Below are 21,260 nucleotides of genomic sequence, written 5' to 3' on the forward strand. Positions count from 1 at the left end.
ATTAAAGTACTCGGTAGTGAAGCCACTTTATAAAAAGGGAGACAGGGATAATGTTGACAATTATAGACCTATTTCTATGCCATCGGTGTTTGCTAAAGTTATCGAGAGGCTTGTATATACAAGGTTACTGCAGCATTTAAATTCACATAATTTGCTGTCAAACGTACAGTTTGGTTTTAGAAATGGCTTAACAACTGAAAATGCTATATTCTCTTTTCTCTGTGAGGTTTTGGACGGATTAAATAAAAGGTTGAGAACGTTAGGTGTTTTCTTTGATTTAACGAAGGCTTTTGACTGTGTTGACCACAAAATATTACTGCAGAAGTTGGAACATTATGGAGTAAGGGGAGTAGCTTACAATTGGTTCGCCTCCTACTTTAAGAACAGAAAGCAGAAGGTAATCCTCCGCAATATTGAGAGTGGTAATGATGTTCAGTCCCAATGGGGCACTGTTAAATGGGGCGTTCCCCAAGGGTCGGTGCTGGGGCCACTGCTGTTCCTTATTTATGTAAATGATATGCCTTCTAGTATTACAGGTGATTCAAAAATATTTCTGTTTGCTGATGACACCACCTTGGTAGTGAAGGATCTTGTGTGTAATATTGAAACATTATCAAATAATGTAGTTCATGAAGTAAGTTCGTGGCTTGTGGAAAATAATTTGATGCTAAATCACAGTAAGACTCAGTTTTTACAGTTTCTAACCCACAATTCAACAAGAACTGACATTTTAATCAGACAGAATGGGCATGTTATAAGCGAGACGGAACAGTTCAAGTTCCTAGGCGTACGGATAGATAGTAAGCTGTTGTGGAAAGCCCATGTTCAGGATCTTGTTCAGAAACTAAATGCCGCTTTATTTACCATTAGAACAGTATCTGAAATAAGTGACATTTCAACACGAAAAGTAGTATACTTCGCATATTTTCATACGCTTATGTCATATGGTATTATTTTTTGGGGTAATTCTTCTGATTCAAAAAGGGTATTTTTGGCTCAAAAACGGGCTGTTCGAGCTATGTATGGTGTAAGTTCGAAAACCTCTTGTCGACCCCTATTCAATAGTCTGGGAATTTTGACATTGCCCTCACAGTATGTATTTTCTTTAATGTCGTTTGTTGTTAGCAATATTAGCTTATTCCCAAGAGTTAGCAGCTTTCACTCAGTTAATACTAGGCAGAAATCAAATCTGCATGTGGAATGCACTTCCTTGACTCTTGTGCAGAAAGGAGTGCAGTATTCTGCTGCATCCATTTTCAATAAGCTACCACAAGAACTCAAAAATCTTAGCAGTAGCCCAAACACTTTTAAGTCTAAACTGAAGAGTTTCCTCATGGCTCACTCCTTCTATTCTGTCGAGGAGCTCCTGGAAGAGATAAAAAATTAAGCAAATTCCAGTGTTACATTCTTGATTTTCTTTATTTAAACTAACGACTTGTTTCATTTTATCTGTTTCTACAATCGTGTTATAATTTCATGTATTGACTCGTTCCATGACCATGGAGACTTCTCCTAAATGTGGTCCCACGGAACAATAAATAAATAAATAAATAAATAAAATAAATAAAGTTCTAGGGGACTGATGACCTTAGAAGTTAAGTCCCATAGTGCTCAGAGCCATTTTTTTGAAAATTTGGCAGATGGCTTTCGTTATTGATTCTAATTATTTTCAATTCTTTTTCTTTTTTAGTTGAGCTGTGATTCAATTCCCTTTTTTGTCAACAATAATGACTGTCTCCGTTGTTCTTTAGCGCAACTAACTTTCTTACGTGGATTACTTTGATAAGAAAACGAATGGAATACGATGGAAGAATTACGGTTTCTTACGTTTATCTTTACTGCTGGACCAGAATCCCCGTTTCAGTCAATTTAGAAGCTTTATCACCTTTGAAAAGACTTTGATTCTTTTTTTCGAAATCTCCTCTGAGTTTTCGATGTAGGGAACGAATGGAAGCACGGAAATTTCTCGGTGTGACATATATACGAAGCTTTGTTTCTGGAAAATTGGTAAGTGCTTCGCAGTAATATTACATGATAAATGGAGCAGTTCTGTTTGTACGAGACTGAGTTTACCCTGTACCAGTCGTACCACCAAGGAAAATTCCTTAGAAGTACCAGGAATCGAAGCAGGACTGACCAGCCCGGTATTCGCCTAGACGGATATGGGAAACCGCCTAAAAACCACATCCAGTATGGGCGGTACCCCGGCCCCCGTCGCTAATCTTCCAGGTCGTCTTTATAGGGCCGGCGAATCTCCCCGAATCCCGGAAACGGCCTGTTAACGCGCTCTTCTATCCTGGCTGGTATTCGTCATATTTGGTACGCGCTAAAAGTACGTTGATTTCCCGTCTACAGAAATTTGTTCCTCGAAAACATTTTGAGTGCAATGGCAAGCATGTGGCAGCCATTCGTTAGTGTTTTGTAGAGTATCCAAAAGTGAGCTGCTGGGATGGAATTCACAGACCTGAAAAATATCGGGTAAGAGCACTGGCCCGAAAGAAGATTTTGTTGGGATGTCACTGCACGGCCAGTAAAACGCGATTAAATTTTAGTCATTCCTCCCGTAGGTGTGGTGTCCACGGTGGCTGCTCTGTATGCTTGCTACGTGGAAGTAATAATGTGACTTGACGGCACGCTATCGTCAAAGCCTCATAAGAAGGTGCGCGTGAGTCAAAACGATTGCTGAAAGTGGGGCCGGTTGCTAGGGGACGAGTGTCGGCGGTTGAAAATGGGGGTCAGGATCGAGCCAGGCGGCAGGTGCTAGTGACCCCAGCAGCGGCGGACGCGGCGCCGTTACGAAAGCGCCTGCGGTGGGCGTCGTGGCGAGGCGTCCGCAAACGGGACGCACGGCGTCGCTGGCTGCGTCACGCGCGGCGGTGAAAGTGCGCGCCGGCTGTTGCCAAGACTGCGCCTCAGGCCGGGACGCTACCTTGAGGCGCGTCTACTGCGAGCTTCTAGCAAAGGCGAGGCCTGGCTAGCACAGTAACGTCTGAGGCCGCTGCTGCAAGAGCCTACTGCTATATATGAGGGGCGCGCAATACGTAATACAACACATTTTCTTTCACGCCCATTTTGAATTGAAAAAATGTGGCATTTACAGTGGGACGTCGTGAAATATTCCCACTCTGCCCCTGGAGTTTGATGAATTTCCTATAGGTGCCGGCACTATACGTACCCTTCAAAATGGAGTCTGTAAGGGATTATGACAACTGCTCGCCGCAAGACTGCTTGCTGCTTGGTTTCATTGCGAGCACGTGACGTGTCATAAGGGAAGTACACAAACAGAGCAGAGCTGTCACTGAGTTCCTTTTGGCGGAAAACCAGAGCGCCGCAGATATTCGTAGGAGTTTTCAGAATGTCTACGGAGACCTGTTAGTGAACAAAAGCACGGTGAGTCTGTGGGTGATGCGTCTCTTATCATCGCAACAAGGTCTCGCAAACTTGTCCGACCTCCCGCGTGGCGGCCGGGCGCACACAGCTGAGATTCCTGCAATGTTGGAACGTGGACACTGCGATTCGAGGTGATTGACAGATCACAATCAGACACGTCGCTGCGCAACTGGACGTGTCAGTTGGTAGTGCTGTCACACTCGTCCACCAGTTGAGGTATTCAAAGGCGTGTTTCTGGGTTTCTCGCTGCCCAACAGCAGAGCAACGAAGGACCTTCTGTGCGGAACTGTTTGCGCGTTACAAGGCTGTTCGTGACAATCTTTTGTCGTGCATCGCCACAGACAATGAAACATTGGTTCATCACTTCGAACCGGAAAGAAAACGGCAATCCGTGGAATGACGCTACACCACCTCTCCTCCGAAGAAGAAATTCGAAGCCGCATTCTCAATAGGAAAAGTTATGACGAGAGCCTTCTGGAACTCTGAAGGCGTCCTTCTGTTTGATATCCTCCCTAATAGTACAACGATCAAGTCTGAGGTGTATCGTGTTATCCTCAGGAAATTGAAGAAACAACTTCGGTGTACTCGTCACTACAAAAATGCAAACGAGCTTCTCCTTATTCGGGACAACACAAGGCTTCAGACAAGTCTGCGCATCCGAGAGGAGCTTACAGAACTTCATTGAGCTGTTCTTCCTCGTCCAGTCTACAGGCAGGATGTCTCATCTTCCGACTTCAGTCTGTTTGGCCCAATGAAAGGGATGCACTCCAACGGAGTGGATGGTGCGGATGTTACTGATGCAGCAAGACATCGGCTCCGACGTCGACTAGTACAGTGGGTCGATACAGGCATGCAGGCCCTCCCAGTAAGGTGGCGTAAGGCCGTTGCATTGAACGGAGATTGTGTTGGTAAACAAGGTTTTTACCCAAAAGAGTGGGGAATAATACGGTGTATTGTAATCCTGAATAAAACCAGCTGCATTATTGAACGCCCCTTATATTTCCTTGGGGACTATTTTTGACGTTGCAAACGTTTCAGAATGATTTACTTGTTTCGCTGTTAAGATACAGTAATCACCCAAAACATTACGACAACTGCTCGTCGCAAGACTGGTTGCCGCTTGGTTTCACTGTGGGCGCGTGAAGTGTCATAAGGGAAGTACACAAACAGGCCACTGACAAGTGGGGAAACATTCTGGCGACTAAACTGGCGGCAGGTGGAGAAATTCGCTGACATGAGCGAATTTGAAGGACAGAGTGTTGTGGCTCAGCACCTAGGAACGAGCTTCTCGGAAACAGATAAGGCCGTCGGCTATTCGCATTCTGTTGCCTTGAGTATCTATGCAAAGTGTCTGAAACCACGAACAGGCGATGAGGTGTTGGACCTCAACTCATCACATAACGTGGAGGTCGGAGGGTTGCCTGCTCTGTAGAGACGGACAGGTTCTGCTGATCTGTGGAACATCTGACGACAGGGTGGAATGGCTACAGGATCGTCTAGATCGAGAGTGAATCAAAGGGAACACGTCACGTGGTCGGATGAATCACGTTTTCATCCAAGCGAACGGCTGTTCGATACATAAACCTCGCCACGGACGCTGGTCGGTGGAGACAGCTTTATGCTATAGGGGACGCTCATCTGGGCTTACATGAGACTTGTGGAGGTAATCAAAGGCACCATGACAATGGACAAAGAGTTCTAGATTAATCTAGTTTAAGACTGTTTAACTTTAAGTACCATTTCTCTGTATGTATGTATGTGTGTATAAACGCCTGAAGATGGACAGAACATGTTCGAAACGCTTTGTATTATGTTAGATTAAACATAAAATAAAAAAGTGACTGGTAGCAGAAACTAGAAATAAATAATCACCATGACAGCTGTGGATCAGGTGAACATTATTGTGGCCCTTTTGGATCCCTTCATGCTCGGCGTCTTCCCCAACGATGGTGGCTTCTCCCAGAAAAGTAACTGTCCGCGTCACATGGTCAGAATCATGCTACAATGATTTGAGGCACATAATAATGAATTCACGTTGATATCTTACAACCAAATTCGTCCGATCTGAACCATTTGGAACACGCCTGGGACGCTGTCAAGCATTAGCTCCACGTCCGCATACCACCGGCCCGTAATTTACGTGAAACGTGTGGCCTGTTCGTAAGTATCTACTGCCACATACCTCCGGAAACTTATCGAAACTATGCTGCGTAGAATCGCTGCTGTGTTGCGTTGAAAAGGTGGACCAACACGCTGCTAAGCAGGCGGTAACAATGTTTTGGCTCATCACTGTGTTTAGCGATGGAAGGGTTTATGATTTAGTACTCATTCGGATTTAGTACTCACACAAACTGTAGGGTACATACGACAGCACTAGTTGCTTGCGAGGCTATATGTGTGTACGTAAGTCGATTTCGTAGCTTAGTGGTCAGCGTCGATGGCTGCTATGCGGAGGACCATGGTTTGATTCCTTGTACTGCCTAGGATTTTTCGTGGGTGGTAGGACCGGCGGACTCGGCCTTGTGATACCAACCGAGGAGCTATTTGAATAGAATAGTAGCGGCTCCACGGCCTGGACATTCTGCAGAACGGCCGGGAGAGTCGTGTAATGACCACATGCCCCTCCAAACCACATCTGCATGACACCCCAGGACAAAAAATGACATGCATTCGGTAGAGATCCGTCGGACTTTCACGACCTCGCGAGGAGCTCTTTTCTCATGTGTGTACGTGCTGAGCGATAATTAAGTGCAAAACTCTGTGAAAACATCGCTACTAGTCTACTGATTCACTTGCCCACAACGCCAACAGGCGTCCGAAGTTGGTATGTTAATGGAGAAATGGAGGAAGATTTGTGTTTAACGTCACATCGTCGACAAGATAATCACAGACGTAGTCCTAGCTTGGATGATGGTGGACGTAGCAGTTAACTGGCTGCTGTCTTTCCGAAATCTCGTTTGGTGAGCTGATGCAATAACTAGCGCCACCATGTGCACTACAACTTTCACGACGTGGATCTGTTTCTTCTTTATTTTAAACAGTCGGTTTAAGAACACGTTTCTCTGTATCCTTCTTGAGCAAAATCGCATAATTGAAGGAACGAGCCTTAAGTAAGATACTTTCTGCACTTTCAGTAAGCAAAACTGCAGATAACGGGACATGCGCGAGAGGAGAAAAGCCTTGATATTTCTTCTCAGTATTGTAAAGCTAAAGTATTATGACTAACCATCACCTCGAGGAGGATGTACTAGAAAAGGCGCGATATCTGCAAAGTCACCAAACAGAAGGACAAAAAATGGTTCAAATGGCTCTGAGCACTATGGGACTTAACATCTATGGTCATCAGTCCCCTAGAACTTAGAACTACTTAAACCTAACTAACCTAAGGACAGCACAAAACACCCAGCCATCACGAGGCAGAGAAAATCCCTGACCCCGCCGGGAATCGAACCCGGGAACCCGGGCGTGGGAATCGAGAACGCTACCGCACGACCACGAGACGCGGGCGACAGAAGGACAGGTTCATCAGTTACGTAATACTTAACTGTCGATGAGGAGGAGGAGCAGATTAGAGTTTAACGTCCCGTCGACAACGAGATCATTAGAGACGGAACACAAGTTCAGGTTAGGGAAGGATGGGGGAGGAAATCGGCATTTGCCTGAATCGATTTAGGGAAAGCACGGAAAGCCTAAATGAGGATGACCGGAAGGGGGTTTGAACTGTCGTCCTCACGAATGCACTAACCATTGTGTCACCTCGCTTGGGGTTCACTGTCCATGCATAATATATGCGGTGGATAGTAGGAGATTGTTTGCAATGAAAAATGTCTTTGACATAGAATTTTTGCTGTTGCAGAGCATTTGCCTTCAAGTTATACTCACTGTCGATTTGGTAGTTCGGCTTAGAGCTTCTTATGTAGAGTAAAACTTAAGTTCCCCGCACTATGCAACTTGTTTTACGTTCTAAAAATTTAGACCTACTTTAAATAAAAGGGATTTCCAAATACTCTTACCAGTTCTACAAATGACTTAGGAAGACTGTGGCTTTAAAATTTAGCACTGAACAAGGCTGGAAAATAACACGGGATGTATGTTGTTTTAGTCTGGCTGACAATTCGCTCTGAAGTTGCTGGTGGTTTTCTCTGTCCTAACGACTGTTTGCTCTGTAGAACAGTGTCAGATCTAGTACTTTGCCACTGATGATGTCACTACCTGCATCATGTCATCTACAAGACCAAACAAGAGGTAAAAGCCCTGAAATCACGCACGAAGTTAAGCGTAGACAGATGTGAGGGAAACCACTTAACTTCCGCATTAAAACACGAAACCACAGGTTTTTAGTACCATATTCATTCATGTAGCGGATTGTAAAACCGTATTACGTAAAAGTCTGAAAATACAGTTGTATAATTTGCAGTCTCCGCGGCTAAACGCATATCCTGAGTCGTGAGGGACAGTTAATGCCGAGTATGAGCTAAAAAATGAAACCAGGAAGGAGCTACATCCAACGCTCTGTGTCGTTTCCACGCTTGCGGTTCTAACCGTGTAAATTGTGTTTCGAAACAGCAAAGTGTAGGTGCTGTCAATCTCTTATTCACTGCTTCTCTACCATGAAATTCTTCTGGTTTTATGCGATGTAAGGAAGTAGTCGTCAACAAAGCTTGCCATAAAAAAGGACAGTTGTTCTATGGGATCATTAGCTAGTTAACACGAAGGGATAGGCACATTAATTGGGGAGATTTTCATTTTCATGCATAGACACCTTTCCTCGCATGACATCCCATCTTAAATGTAGCTGTTGAAATGACTGTGACAGCTCGCTTTCAGGTGTTATTATTCGATGTTTATGTCTTCTTCACCACACAGCCAGATCCATTGTGGATCGTGGTCCATGGCGAGGGGTGGGGGGTTGGGGGGGTGGGAGGGTGGACGGGGGTGGGAAGGCGGGGGCAGCATCGTCTTCAGTTATCTTCCGCATCTGCACATGCAGGTGCTGGTTGCTGGTTGGCTGCAGAAGATTACTGCAGATGATGTCCCCAGACGGATCAAGAGAGACAACGAGGTTGGCCAGCTGAAGAGGAGACAAACATCGAAACGTAACAGCTGAAATAGATATCCGTGATTATAGCTGAAAGGAAAATTTCTTGTTACAAATGACTATTGCTCACGCTCAGCCAATAAATGGCTAATTTAAACATTGTGTTCGTGTTTTTGGTAAGAGAAGGGGGAAAGCGAAATGTGGTGTATTCATCTTGCCTCCCTCCTTGTGAATGGTGGGACATAAAATTCTTATCTGAAGTCCTCATCCGACGATCAGAGCCAGTATCACATGTCCTCACTTGACGAGACGCTGTTGGGTGATTTGGGAGAGGTTCCAGCAGACAGCCCAACAGTGCGGTGAACAGCCACTACGTAACTACACTATTCCTCCCCTTTTGGCAAAAGTGTGGTGAACAAAATTTGTTCCACTGCTGGTGTCCTATAGCAACATTTTCTACGGAAGCGGTTATAGATTTTTGTTGGTCACTTCAGGATACGACTATAGTGCTCTAGGAAAGTCATTTACTGAAAAGATAGAAATCGGAAAACCCTTCCAAAGATAACAAAGTATGTTATGTTTCGAAAACGAGAAGAAGAAGTAATACATGTTTTTAAAATTATCTTCCTGGAATTTTCCCCAAAATTCGCATAATTTCGTCTCTACTCTGCTTTTCTGCACTTCCCAAACCCGTTGATTTTAGTGAAACAATCTAAGCCTTCCAGTCAGCATTTAATATTTTTAAACTGTAGTACTTGGCTTCAACAGGAGCGCTCTCGCGTTCAGTAAACACTAAATGCAAACTTACGTGGAATACTAATTACTATCTAACAATCAATTTTTCGACACAACAGAAGACGTTATTCACGTCTCTGTCGTCTCTATTGATACATTCAAGTATGGTAAACACAAAGAAGCCACTATTTACGTACTACTGTAAGTGAAGTTTCCAGTCGACATTAACGACTGTGCAAAGGAACAACGACTGCTTGTTCTCTCGAACCATCTGTACAAAGTACAACCAAGCGCTGATTTTCTTTTGGCTTGTTCGGTTCAGATTATTTGATAGGAAGCACTTAATACGTATTGCCATCTTGCGACAAAGAATCTCAAGTGCTGTAAACGATCCTACGCCCTAGCGACTGGAGATTCAGAGAAGCTGTTCAGCTTTCCAATTAGGGAAGGTTGGCTCAACTCAAACAGGGTTGTATTTCACGTGAAGTACGAGTGAGTTATCTCAAATGCAGTTGTTCGGCATCTGCATCTGCCTCAGTACTCGACAAGTCTTGTATGGTGTGTGGTGGAAGGTACATGGTGTGCCATATTCATTAAATTGAAAGGTGTAATATGCCTTTAGAATTACTGTGTACTGGAAAATGGACTCTGAATTTTCAGGTTATGATCCACCGTCTTGCACTACGGATTTCTTGTCGCCTGTTCACTCTGGTTTGTTGAGCATGTGATGGCCCCACATTCACTTAACAGGTCCACAGCGAATCGCGCAATTCTTCTTTGAATCGTCCCTATCTCTGCCATTAATTCAATTGAAAATGGCCTCAGTCTGACGAAAAACAATTCAAGATTTCGTCGAACAAGGGATTTGTAGATAACATTCGTGAACGAATTGTATCCCTTTAAATTCATCTAGGCAAATCTCATTCTGGCTTCCAAGTTCCTCATGTCTACACTTATGAATTTGTCTCAGTATAAATCGGTCTCGGTGGTTATTCCTATACCGTTGATGGTTCTGACTGCCTACGAGCAGTCAAACAATTTCTTTTTCAGCTGGTAGATACCTAACCAGCGATCCAGAGTTAGACGTCTTCAAACCATCCGAGACCAAAGTTAGAAACAGTTACCCTAACGAGGATAGTCCTACATCGATTTCCTGCCCTTGCCCAGTCCAAGCATCGGTTTTATTTGTAATTTTATCGCCTTCGGCATGACATTAAGCCCTAGTATTCGTTTCCCTCGTCTGTGTACACGAATTGACTGTAAGTGAGCTACATGCCAAAGAGTTAGAGCAACACTGTACCATAATACTGGGAGCTATCCATGTACTAAGGACAAATAAAACATAAACTTCTAAAACGAATCAGGTTCAAATGGTTCAAATGGCTCTGAGCACTATGGGGCTTAACATCTGAGGTCATCAGTCCCCTAGACTTAGAACTACTTAAACCTAACTAACCTAAGGACATCACACACATTCATGCCCGAGGTACGATTCGAACCTGCGACAGTAGCAGTCGTGTGGTTCCAGGCTGAAGCGCCTACAACCGCTCGGCCACAGCGGCCGGCAAAAGAATCAGGGATAAAATCATGCTGGTTGTTCTGGATCTCGAGTGCGGCAAAAACGTATTGTTTTCATGACAGGAGCACACTGCATTTGGTCTTCTTACAATTGTCCTGATATTCCGTAAACGTGTACTTTATTTACTAAACAACGATATGGAACTGTATCGACAGCTCTGCAGAAGTCAACAAACTCGGCATCGACCTAGGCTCCGCTATCTGCCATTTTCTTCAGCTCGTAAACGAGTAGAGTGAGTCGGTTTCACACAGTCAGTGCCTACGGAATCCCTTTAATCCGTGCAGAGAAAATGAGAACACTGCAAGAAAAAGCCTTTATATACTAGCTCAAGATGTACTAGATACTTCTGCAACAAACTGATGCCAAAGAGGTGTTTGTAAAGTTCTGTTCATCTGCCTTTGTCATTCTTAAACAACTAGAACGCCCCGAGACTTTTCCAGGCACGCTCAGAAGGTGAAACTTGATGCCGAAATGTGGGAAGAACATCAAGTTTTCCAAATGGTTCAACGTGTCCAGCCAACGGGCAGATCGCCACCAAGCGTGACTTATACTTTCTCCTCACAGTATGCTGCAGAGACCTCTGGAGCTTCAACTGAGGATAGTAACACATGGTTTAACAATGGAGAACAGTTTTAGCGATCTCTCCTCCTTTTACTGGCAAAGTTCCTACAACGAGGATTGTTACCTCCACGCAGAGAGCCACATTTTCATCTCGTTGCCACTGAACCGACTGCCTTGCAGCGTAGTCGAAGCATTGTGACGCTCGTGCAATGATCACGGGTTCTTTTATCGTGCAATATTTTGGTAAAGAGGCGGTAAGAAGCGAACCGGGCCAAGATAATTGCTGTTAGCGCCGTCATTACGTTAGTGATTCAGTGCGCGAAACGGCCTCTCTCGTCGGCTCGGTATTGGTGTTAAGGACGCTTTCGTGCCTCGCAGCTGTGTGTTAACCGTGGGGCTAAGCGAACGACCGGTGAATGAAAGACAGTGCACTCCCGCGATATTAAATGGGGATGGGAAACAATACACTAGGCGATTTTTAAATGGTGACTTACTATCTTTTGAGTTCGATTACTTGATGAGTGATAAAGCTATATGTAACAATTACATAATTTATGTAAGTCGAAGCGTCTTCACAACCTTGGAAGGTTTCACGGTGAAGTTTAATACAAGAAGGCGTGCTGAAAAGCTATGCCTCTCAATTTTTTATGAAAATTTTAAAGCTTTTTAAATAGAAGAAACATCATTAACATTCTACTTCTTCGTTCTTCATTTTTACATGTTTGCAGCCCTCTGCTGCTTGAGGGTTCCGAATTGCAGTGTGTAGCGTGGAGGTATGTAACGTAACTATGTCGGTGTGTGAGAATTTGAAGATTTAGTCCACACATGCAGCATCCTCTCCTTAACATGACAATGCCAGACCACACACGACCCCTGCGAGATCTGCAATAAAGAGAAATCTTGGGTTCACAGTCATCGATCATCGTCGATGGAGTCCCGACTTGCCTCATCTCGTTTGCGTCTTTCGAGGACTTCACTTTCATAGTGATAAGGCTGTGCAAGCAGAGGTGATATTGTGGCTCCGTCAACATTCTCTAGTGACGGTATCAACAACCTGATCTCTCACTGTGAGAAATGTGTTCGTTGCCAGCGTGACTATTCGGAAATGAATATGTAGATATGAGGATTAAAGATGTAGAATGTTAATAAAGCTGGTTTCATTTAAAAAGGATTCAGAGTTTTCACATAAAAGATTCGGAAGCATTAATTTTCAGCACGCCCTCGTGGAGTCGATTGTACATGCTTCACACAGTGTTTATTTTGCTCTCGCAACCAGTTGCGCGATTTAACGATCCCATCTTCAGGTGACATTTGCGTGGTTGTTTATCTATGTTCACACTCACTCCCTCCTCCCCCTCCCCCCACCCCTTTATCAGAGTCATATAATCGAGTCAAAAAAATGTTCAAATGTGTGTGAATTCCTAAGGGACCAAACTGCTGAGGTCATTGGTGCCTAGACTTACAGACTATTTAAATTAACTTACCCTAAGGGCAATACACACACTCATACCCGAGGGAGGACTCGAACCTCCTGCGGGAGGTTCCGCGCAGTTGGTGAGATGGCGCCTCTAACCGCGTGGCCTATAATCGAGTCCACATGAGTATTTGTGTTCAGTACGCTCACACAAGGAAAAAGAAGGAACGTCAAAGTTTTAGGTCCCGCCGACAACAGAACACAAACTCGGGTTAAGGAAGGCACCTTTACTCCCCGAGACACCTTTCGGTGTGTGGCACCAGTGATATTTTTGAGGAACCTGATGCTCCTGCTGGGAAAAGCGGGCTTTTGCAGGTAGCATACAGGCACAGTACGAATTTAGCAGTGTAGCACGGTGTGTTGCTGCCTACGACACCTGTTAGTAGGACACAAGCTGCGACATGATCGCGAACTGAACGGTGACCCGGAAAATTGAATAAATTTCCTTTATTTCACGTCTATGGTCGCAAATTTTTAGGTCCTCGGACTACCGGTTTCGGTCAGCAATGACCATCTTCAGATCTGTTTTATAAAAACTTGTCCTAACATACAGGTGTCGTAGTGGCATTTGACGATGCCACTATGGCTCCAGTAAATTAGGGCATTAGAAGGTTGAAAAAGTGCGACCTGCTGGTTTTCCCCAGCTTCGGGTGAGAGCTTGTTTGGGTTGGAATGTGACAGTTTCGTTGTGGCTTGGCGAAGCCAACGAATGTGAAAGCAAAGAACCACCTCAAGTGTTTTAGCCTCCACAGAAATGTCAACACGTTCCATCTCCGCACAAGTGTCGCGCCGTACAATTGTCACAAACTGACGATACCATCCAGGTATTCATCTTAAGTGATTTAGGGAACGTACGGAAATCTTAAATATGTTCTGGATGATTTGAAGGGGATTTGAACCGCCTTCCTTCGGGAATACGATTCCAGTGTCTTAGTAAACCCTCTCAGAGGTCAAGCACCTGAAAGCATATCTCTGTAAGCGAGCTGTGTATAGAGCTTAATACACTCTTGTTTACTTTCGACTAGTGCATAGGACGGCTAATGTTTGATAGATGTAGGTTTGGGAACATAAACGCCAAACGCTCATAATGGTTATTACTTGCAGATGGTATTGTTAAATTGCAGTAATGGCAGCGATTGTAAATAAAAATCCACAAGAAACACACGCAGGCAGTACTCTCAATTTGCGCAGAACATTTACACAAGAAGAGATGACTCAGAATCTTAATTCTCTCAGAGAGATGTGTCAGGCAATTCAGTCTGATGCTATTATAGGCAAACTGTTCTGACAAAGCCTCGAATGTATCAGAGGAAATCACAAATGAACTGGAATCAAAGCAAAGCACACAGAAAATGGTGTCAAAAGGTAAACTCGGTAGAATCGAGTTGGTTCAGGCGAAGACTTTTTTTTTTCAGGGACTGGATTTTCTAATCGAAGTATAGAAATAGAAATGAAAAACGAATTTCTGACGGTGTACGTGTGAAAATAAAAGTTGGACCGTGTGAAAGCTGGGCTGGTGCTGTAGGCGTGGATGTGTCATAAATGCAATAAAGACGAGGGTCATGGTACGGATTTAGTTTTCGACATTGGCTGCGCTGATGGGAGGAAAGTGAGAGCATACCGCGACGCCGAGACACACTTGCTGAGCAGAAAAACTGAGAAATAAACGGAAAACAGCGAAGAAAAAGAATGTGGTGTTGGAAGTGCTGTATTCCGAAAGACTAACGAAACATAACGGATATCAGAATCGACTTGGTTTAGGCGAAGAATTTTTTTTTTCAGGAACTGGATTTTCTAATCGAAGTACACGTATAGAAATGAAGAACGAATTTTTGACGGTGTACGTGTGAAAATGAAACTTGGACCGTGTGAAAGCCGAGGGTGAATAAATATGTGAAGCATGTGGAACGTAATGGTACGGAATGATGGTTTGTGTTCTCTTACTTTTTCAAAAGAAAGTGTAAGAATCGTAAACAAACGCTATAATAGTTGGCCTGCTGCACTGTTATATCCCCTGATGACAGTACTGAAAGTCAGAATTCTCAACTTAGGAGTCAAAACGGTGCAGCAAACAGTATTTTCACTTTTTGTCATTAAGTCATTGCTATACACTGCTGACTAGCTCAGCCATAGCCGAACCCTTTTGGTAGTATTGTTTTAAAGAGATCTCCAGAGCCTCAGCACAGACATTACGTGATCATCGCCAATTTTACAATAATGTTGCTGATTATTACTGTAGCGCCGTTTGAGAATCATTGAAGGGATAAGACTTTACCATTACTTTGATTTCTATTGTTCAAATTTTTTTCAGTTTGCTTTAATCTTTAACTAAAAAAGCTGAAGTGGTCTCCAGAACCTCAGCACAGACATTACGTGATCATCGCCAATATTACATTAATGTTGCTGATTATTGCTGTAGCGCCGTTTGAGAATCATTGAAGGAATAAGACTTTACCATTACTTTGATTTCTATTGTTAAAATATTTTTTCAGTTTGTTTTAAACTTTAACTAAAAAAAAAACTGATGAGTTTTCGTGAAACCTGTACAGCAAAGACATTTTGTAATTTCCCGCTAGTATGTATTTATAGTCGGGAAGGGTAGTAGGATTTTTTTAAACTGTGAATCGAAGTCGTTATCTTCTTGGCCTGAGATCGATAAAAGTACGTATGTTATGAACAGGAACATTAGTTGAAACAGATCATCGCTTCACTATAGTTAGTCCGATTGGAGGTGGTCATGCCGCAAATAATTTCAAATATTATTGTGCTGGTGGTACTAAATACATTTAGATGGAAGCTTCTAAGTGAAATGACAACGAATTATTATTTGTCAGACTATGTAGTACTGCTTATGTGGTGTGGGGACGAGAATGTTATGTTAAAAACGACACATAAAATTTCAACGCCACGTAACTAATAATAAAAATTGTCGTAAAATATTTTCGTCTTTCTTGTAAAATCAGACTGCATCTAAATGTGTCTGTCTTTATCATCATTACAACTTTTGCGGTGATAGCAAATTTTTTTCGATGTTGTTCTCTGTAAATTTTGGCATTTGATGTCTTATGGGGCGCAGAAGGTAACTTATGGACGAATAAAATTTTCAAGATGAAAAAACATCGCGATTGGTTGCCGTTCTTCTAAAAAAAAAAAAAAAAAAAAAAAAAAAGGTCTTTGACTGCATCGACGCCAGCCGCGTTAGCGCATCCACTTACCTTGATGGAACGCGGGACGAGAGGCGGTTAGAAAATCCGTGCGCTGCGCCGCAGTCGTGTGTTTATATAGGGTGGGGTGGGGGGCGCGGAAGGCTGCAGACGGGAGAAAGGAAGAGGGTGAGGAGGGCGCCCGCCGCGGATCATCCTCTTCCCCTCCCGCCTACTAGACTCTCCCCACTCCCCTCTGCCCCCCACACCTCCCTCCTGACGACGCGGAGTTTACCGACTCATCCTCGGCGGCAGCCTCCGCAGTACCGGCGTCTGCACGAGCTCCTGACCTTGAGAGCTCTTCAGCTGCACTTTCACTTTTCTTCATTCAATGTCAGTCCGTGTATCCTCCTCCCTTCCTGCCGCTTGCAACCAGGATAGCTGCGGCGGCGGAGCTCCTGGAAGTCAGTCGGTACTAAAAATTCGTTCCCGGTAAGACCGCAAGGTCACCCACGGTTCAAGAACCCGAGGGAGTCAACGGATAGAAGAGACCGGAGTGGGGTCTGATATTAGTTAGGGAACGTCAAACAGTATTCAGTGCGGACAAAACCAACTGCCTAGGCACTAGTGCTCTCCGTTAGCGCAGCAGACGTTAATCCATAACCACATCGTACCGTGTGCTGTATTCTTTTTTTTTCTTCTAAATTCTGAATAGGTGGTAGGTACGAGGGCCATCATGGCAGCTATGGTATATTGTGCGAACGTGTGAAATCACCGTAATCGCAGTAAATACGTCATTACCGAAATCAGCCGAAAGATTGCGACCGCATGCGAGGATGGTTTGATACCAGCGCCTGAAATATTCGATGTGATGTTGGCCGTGCTACAAGATGGATACTTTCGCACCCACCCTGCTCAGCTCATGCGACTTGAATTTCATTCCACAGCTGGAGTAACCATTGTGTGGGAGGCGCTTTTCAAACAGTGCTAATGTCCTCGCGGCATTTCGGCGACAGGAGTCACACAACGCCTTCCCCATCGTTGGAAACGCTGTGTGTATACATGGGGCACTGTTTTGAAGCACGGTAGTTGACTTGGATTCATTTTTGTGCATTCTGAACTTGTGCACAATGAATTTTCAGAGTTCCAACGCGAGTGTTTCATTTCAACCTCTAAAGTGACCTCCTGTACTGAAACTCAATTTTACGTTGACTTTCAGATACACACTGCCGTACTGGTTCAATGTACATGCCGGCCGCTGTGGGCGAGCGGTTCTCGGCGCTTCAGTCTGGAACCGCCCGACCGCTACGGTCGCAGGTTCGAATCCTGCCTCGGGCATGGATGTGTGTGATGTCCTTAGGTTAGTTAGGTTTAAGTAGTTCTAAGTTTAGGGGACTGTTGACTTCAGATGTTAAGTCCCATAGTGCTCAGAGCCATTTGAACCATCAATGTACATCGTGGAACTCTCATGTTTATCGCAAGATATACCGTAGTAGCCATGACTTGCGGAACGACCCTCGTATATGAGTGTTCCTGAAGGAAAAGGACCACTCCGCTTAGCAACAAAGTTTGTGTGTGCACGAATTTGTAAATTCTGTGGAGTTGGTAGATGCATTTTTGAACATTGTCTCAAAAGTGATAACAGTAATAAGAAACAAATCATGCATATTGTAGAACAGAATATAAATGCAGATAACTGCCATCTTTACTTACGAAATATTTGTTTATTTCTATTAACTAGTTCAGGAGAGACATGCAGAAGTTACATATTCAAGCTTGTATCGTTATCAGCTTCCCCCATCGGAGGTTCAAGTCGTCCCTAGGGCATGGGTGTCTGTGTTGTCCTTAGAGTAAGTTGGTTTAAGCTAGATTAAGTAGTGCGTAAGCTTAGGGACCGATGACCTCAGCAGTTTGGTCCCATAAGACCTTACCACAAATTTCCACTTTTTTGTATCGTTATACAGGGTACTGGAGGTTGCTTCTTGCGTCAGTGTGGGTGGTATTGGTGTTAGCATACACCTGGCAATTTTTATTTTCAAATTGCATATCGGCCATAGAGTGGATGCACCAAATAGCTGCTTACAATAAGTAATCTTTATTCATGATAGACTGTTTCGGATTTATTGCCATTTTCAAGTACGTCTAGATTGATGTGACGTCCATGTTACGTCGTTAGTGAATTGTCTTATAACTGTCACTGTTTTAATAAGAAGGTAAATGCTGTCAACATGTTGAAAATAAACTATTAATTACGATTGACAGTAGTTCGACATTTCCACGCTATACGTTTTTGGACGTCACATCAATCTAGACGTACTTGAAAATGGCGATAAAGGCGAAACAGTCCGTCGTGAATAAAGATTACTTATTCTAAGCAGCTATTTGGTAAATCTACTTTAATAATCATGTTGTTACCAGGCATATACGATGCTGCTGGTCCTCAAGAAGAAAACTTGTTAAATACCATTTACAACAAACAATGCCAACAGAAATCTGCCAACGTTCAGTATGTGCAGGCTCGAAAAGTAGTTAATAGAAGTGTGCAAGTATTATGTAAGTGACTGGCCGCATATATCTGTATTTATATTCAACAAAAAACAGATTTTGGTCTGTTTGTTAACTATGACTTGCGCCGCTCGCGTAATTGATACTTTGCAGCAACTGAATCTCAGAAGCAGTTGTACAATATAGCACATTTTCTCCTAATGTGTGCATAATCGACACTATCACATTTTGAAGTCTGTCCAATCATTCAACCTTTCAACAATACTACCGAAGATAGTTACAACTGACAGTATGTCAAGCTACAGAGTGCTAGCTCGGTAGTACAACAAAAACTGACATGAATCTAGATGACATTCAAATTTTGGCCTTCTGTAGTGTCTAGACAACTGATTACATGACTACACCAGCAAACAGAACAACTAAAAAGTGTGATAATATTGCATAAAGTGTTCAAGCTATCGAAAAAAAGAGTTTTCAGCATGTGATAGTAAGCAAAAGAGCGACTGTTTTGGTGTATGGTTAGCACTTGCATTATTTTCATCTTGTGCTTGTTTTATGATTTAACATTTGTGCTCACATGCTGCAGATTAACAGTAAAAGACAATCCAGTTTAGTTTAATCCATTTACCATTACATCGTAGTAACTACATGACGTACTACGACCCGATTTAAATGTAGAAAAATAGTGAGTTTATTGCGTGACAACATCATCTATAAATCAAATATACAGTTAATTTTTGGTCCAGATCTCGTAGGAGCCTTGCTTAATTCGTCGTTTCACTGTCGAAGTTCTTTTTCCATCAAAGCAGATAAACATCTCTCATAGGGAAATATGTGATGGTTCAGATAAGATCTGCATATGTAAATAGCTTCATTATACACGTTTAGTTTCACATAATCATTTTCCAGGGCAGCAGAAGCACTTTCGGTGAAAACATCTAAATCTTCTCACATTTCAGATTTTCCAGTTTCCTGAAATGATATAACGGAAACTAAAACGTTGCTATAGAAATCAGAAACATTGCTAATTTCTAGAGAGACTGGACTACAACTCGCAGTTGATTCATCATGCTAGATCTATTTTCCAACCCAGCTTATTTATTACTCTAGCTTCAGTTCAACAATTATGTAAAAATTAGGTATACCACTGAAAAATCGTAATGTGTCTGGAGTTCTTTCTTGTTTAGGAAACACAATTGTTGCAAGCAGTTAAAAATTAGATACCACTGACGCTCAGTACCACCTTCTCTGTTCCAAAAATTCAAAGAAGAATTCTGCAAGTTTCTTATTCTCCACATTTCCTCGATTTTATCATCTGTTTCACTAACGTATCGTTCCTAGACTTTTAGCTTTTGTATATGTCTAATAGCCTTATCTATTTCGTCTGCTAATATGCAATATACAAAATCCGTTATCCCCTTACCCACGACATTTCGTGACCTGTAAAGGGTACTGAAGAAACTTTAACCACGTTTACTACGATCTCTTTGTTGGTGCTAATAGCCTCCCCAAAATCCTTGATTATGGGATGTGATGACCAGTTAGCCAGCATAAGTATCAGTTTCTTTTTTTGGAAACTACTGCTGTCTGAAGTTCAGACTGGTTACTGTGGATTCTGATATTTTTACGCAACAGTATATTTTTTTAAATTCAGCTAAGTTCTACAGCGTTATTTAAATAATAAACCGCTGTACTAGCTACATTTTTACATGCGTAGCACGACGAGTTTCGCGAATCTATTACGATTATCGAGAGCAAATATTGATATTGGTATTTTAAAGTGATGTTTCGTGTATGTTGTTCTGCCTCTCTTGCCTACACTTGTCTTTTTATTGATTTAAGGTACTGTGCCTCCTTCATAGAAATCCACATACACGTAAACCATCACTCTCAGCTGAGTTACTACTTGACAGAAGGTTTGAGTTCCTTCGCGAGCGGTGTTCTTACTTGTTGAGCTATCTGAACACTAGTCACGAGTTTTCTTCAGAGCTTCAGTTCAGTTCTGCTAGAACCTCTTACCAAAATTCATAGAGACCCTCCTGGATACCTTGCTGTACTAGCACTTCTGACAGTAAAAATATCGTGAAGCTTTTTTCTTTTGTTTTATTTTTATTTTTTTTACAGTTTTGATAATTTTAATATTTTCATTCGGGCCTTCTGCATGGAAATATAACTATCTTAAAGAGGTATTCTTATTAGTCACTTCCCTTTAAATAATTGTTTTGTCGTCTTCAGATTTAAAATAGCACGCTGTTGCTGTATGGTGTAAAATAAACTGTGATTTTTGACAGTGGTGCGAACTTGGTAAATGAGCCCCACAGGTTAAAAAAAAAAAAAAAAAAAAAAAAAACAGAGATTAGATCCAGACGGGAGTTGGAGCAGGATCGGATTCGACGCGCACCCGGCGCTGAACCTAAAATTAATGGCGGATGAACACAACAAAATGGCCGATGATATTCAATGTATGAACGTCGAATCAAGCGGAATTGTGCAATCTGGATATAAGCTTAACTTAATGACAGTCGAAAAGCACACATGAAAGACGGTATGAGGCGTGATATCGCGGTACCGGTAAAGAGAAGAAGCACGAATTTTGGCTGCGACAGTGAAGTAGTGAAATGACGCATGTTTTAAATTCTGTGTATCAGGGGGAAGAGACAGGGCTTTCAGTAGAAGAGAGGATGAGCCGTATTATCAAGGAGACTTTTTTATTCATCGAATGCGCTCTTTCTCCTTTCGTGCGGGGAGAGTTATGAGAGGATTAATTTGGCGTGCAAGCCAATGGAAAGGCTCGATAGACTGTGACACAGTATAGAGGTCTTAATAGTTACGACT

The 21,260-nt window shown here is 42.9% G+C and overlaps 1 protein-coding gene across 1 annotated transcript in view; it reads right to left on the bottom strand.

The window, feature by feature from the left end:
- LOC126481206 (uncharacterized) overlaps window positions 1-16,030 on the bottom strand; it is a 56,797-nt gene extending 40,767 nt beyond the window's left edge. The window contains exon 1 of the mRNA XM_050104807.1: window positions 15,993-16,030. The gene's annotated coding sequence lies outside the window, so the exon portion shown is untranslated. The remainder of the gene's footprint in view (window positions 1-15,992) is intronic.
- Between the last annotated feature and the right edge of the window lie 5,230 nt (window positions 16,031-21,260).

Source organism: Schistocerca serialis, chromosome 5 (assembly GCF_023864345.2).
Source record: "Schistocerca serialis cubense isolate TAMUIC-IGC-003099 chromosome 5, iqSchSeri2.2, whole genome shotgun sequence".
NCBI lineage: Eukaryota > Metazoa > Arthropoda > Insecta > Orthoptera > Acrididae > Schistocerca > Schistocerca serialis.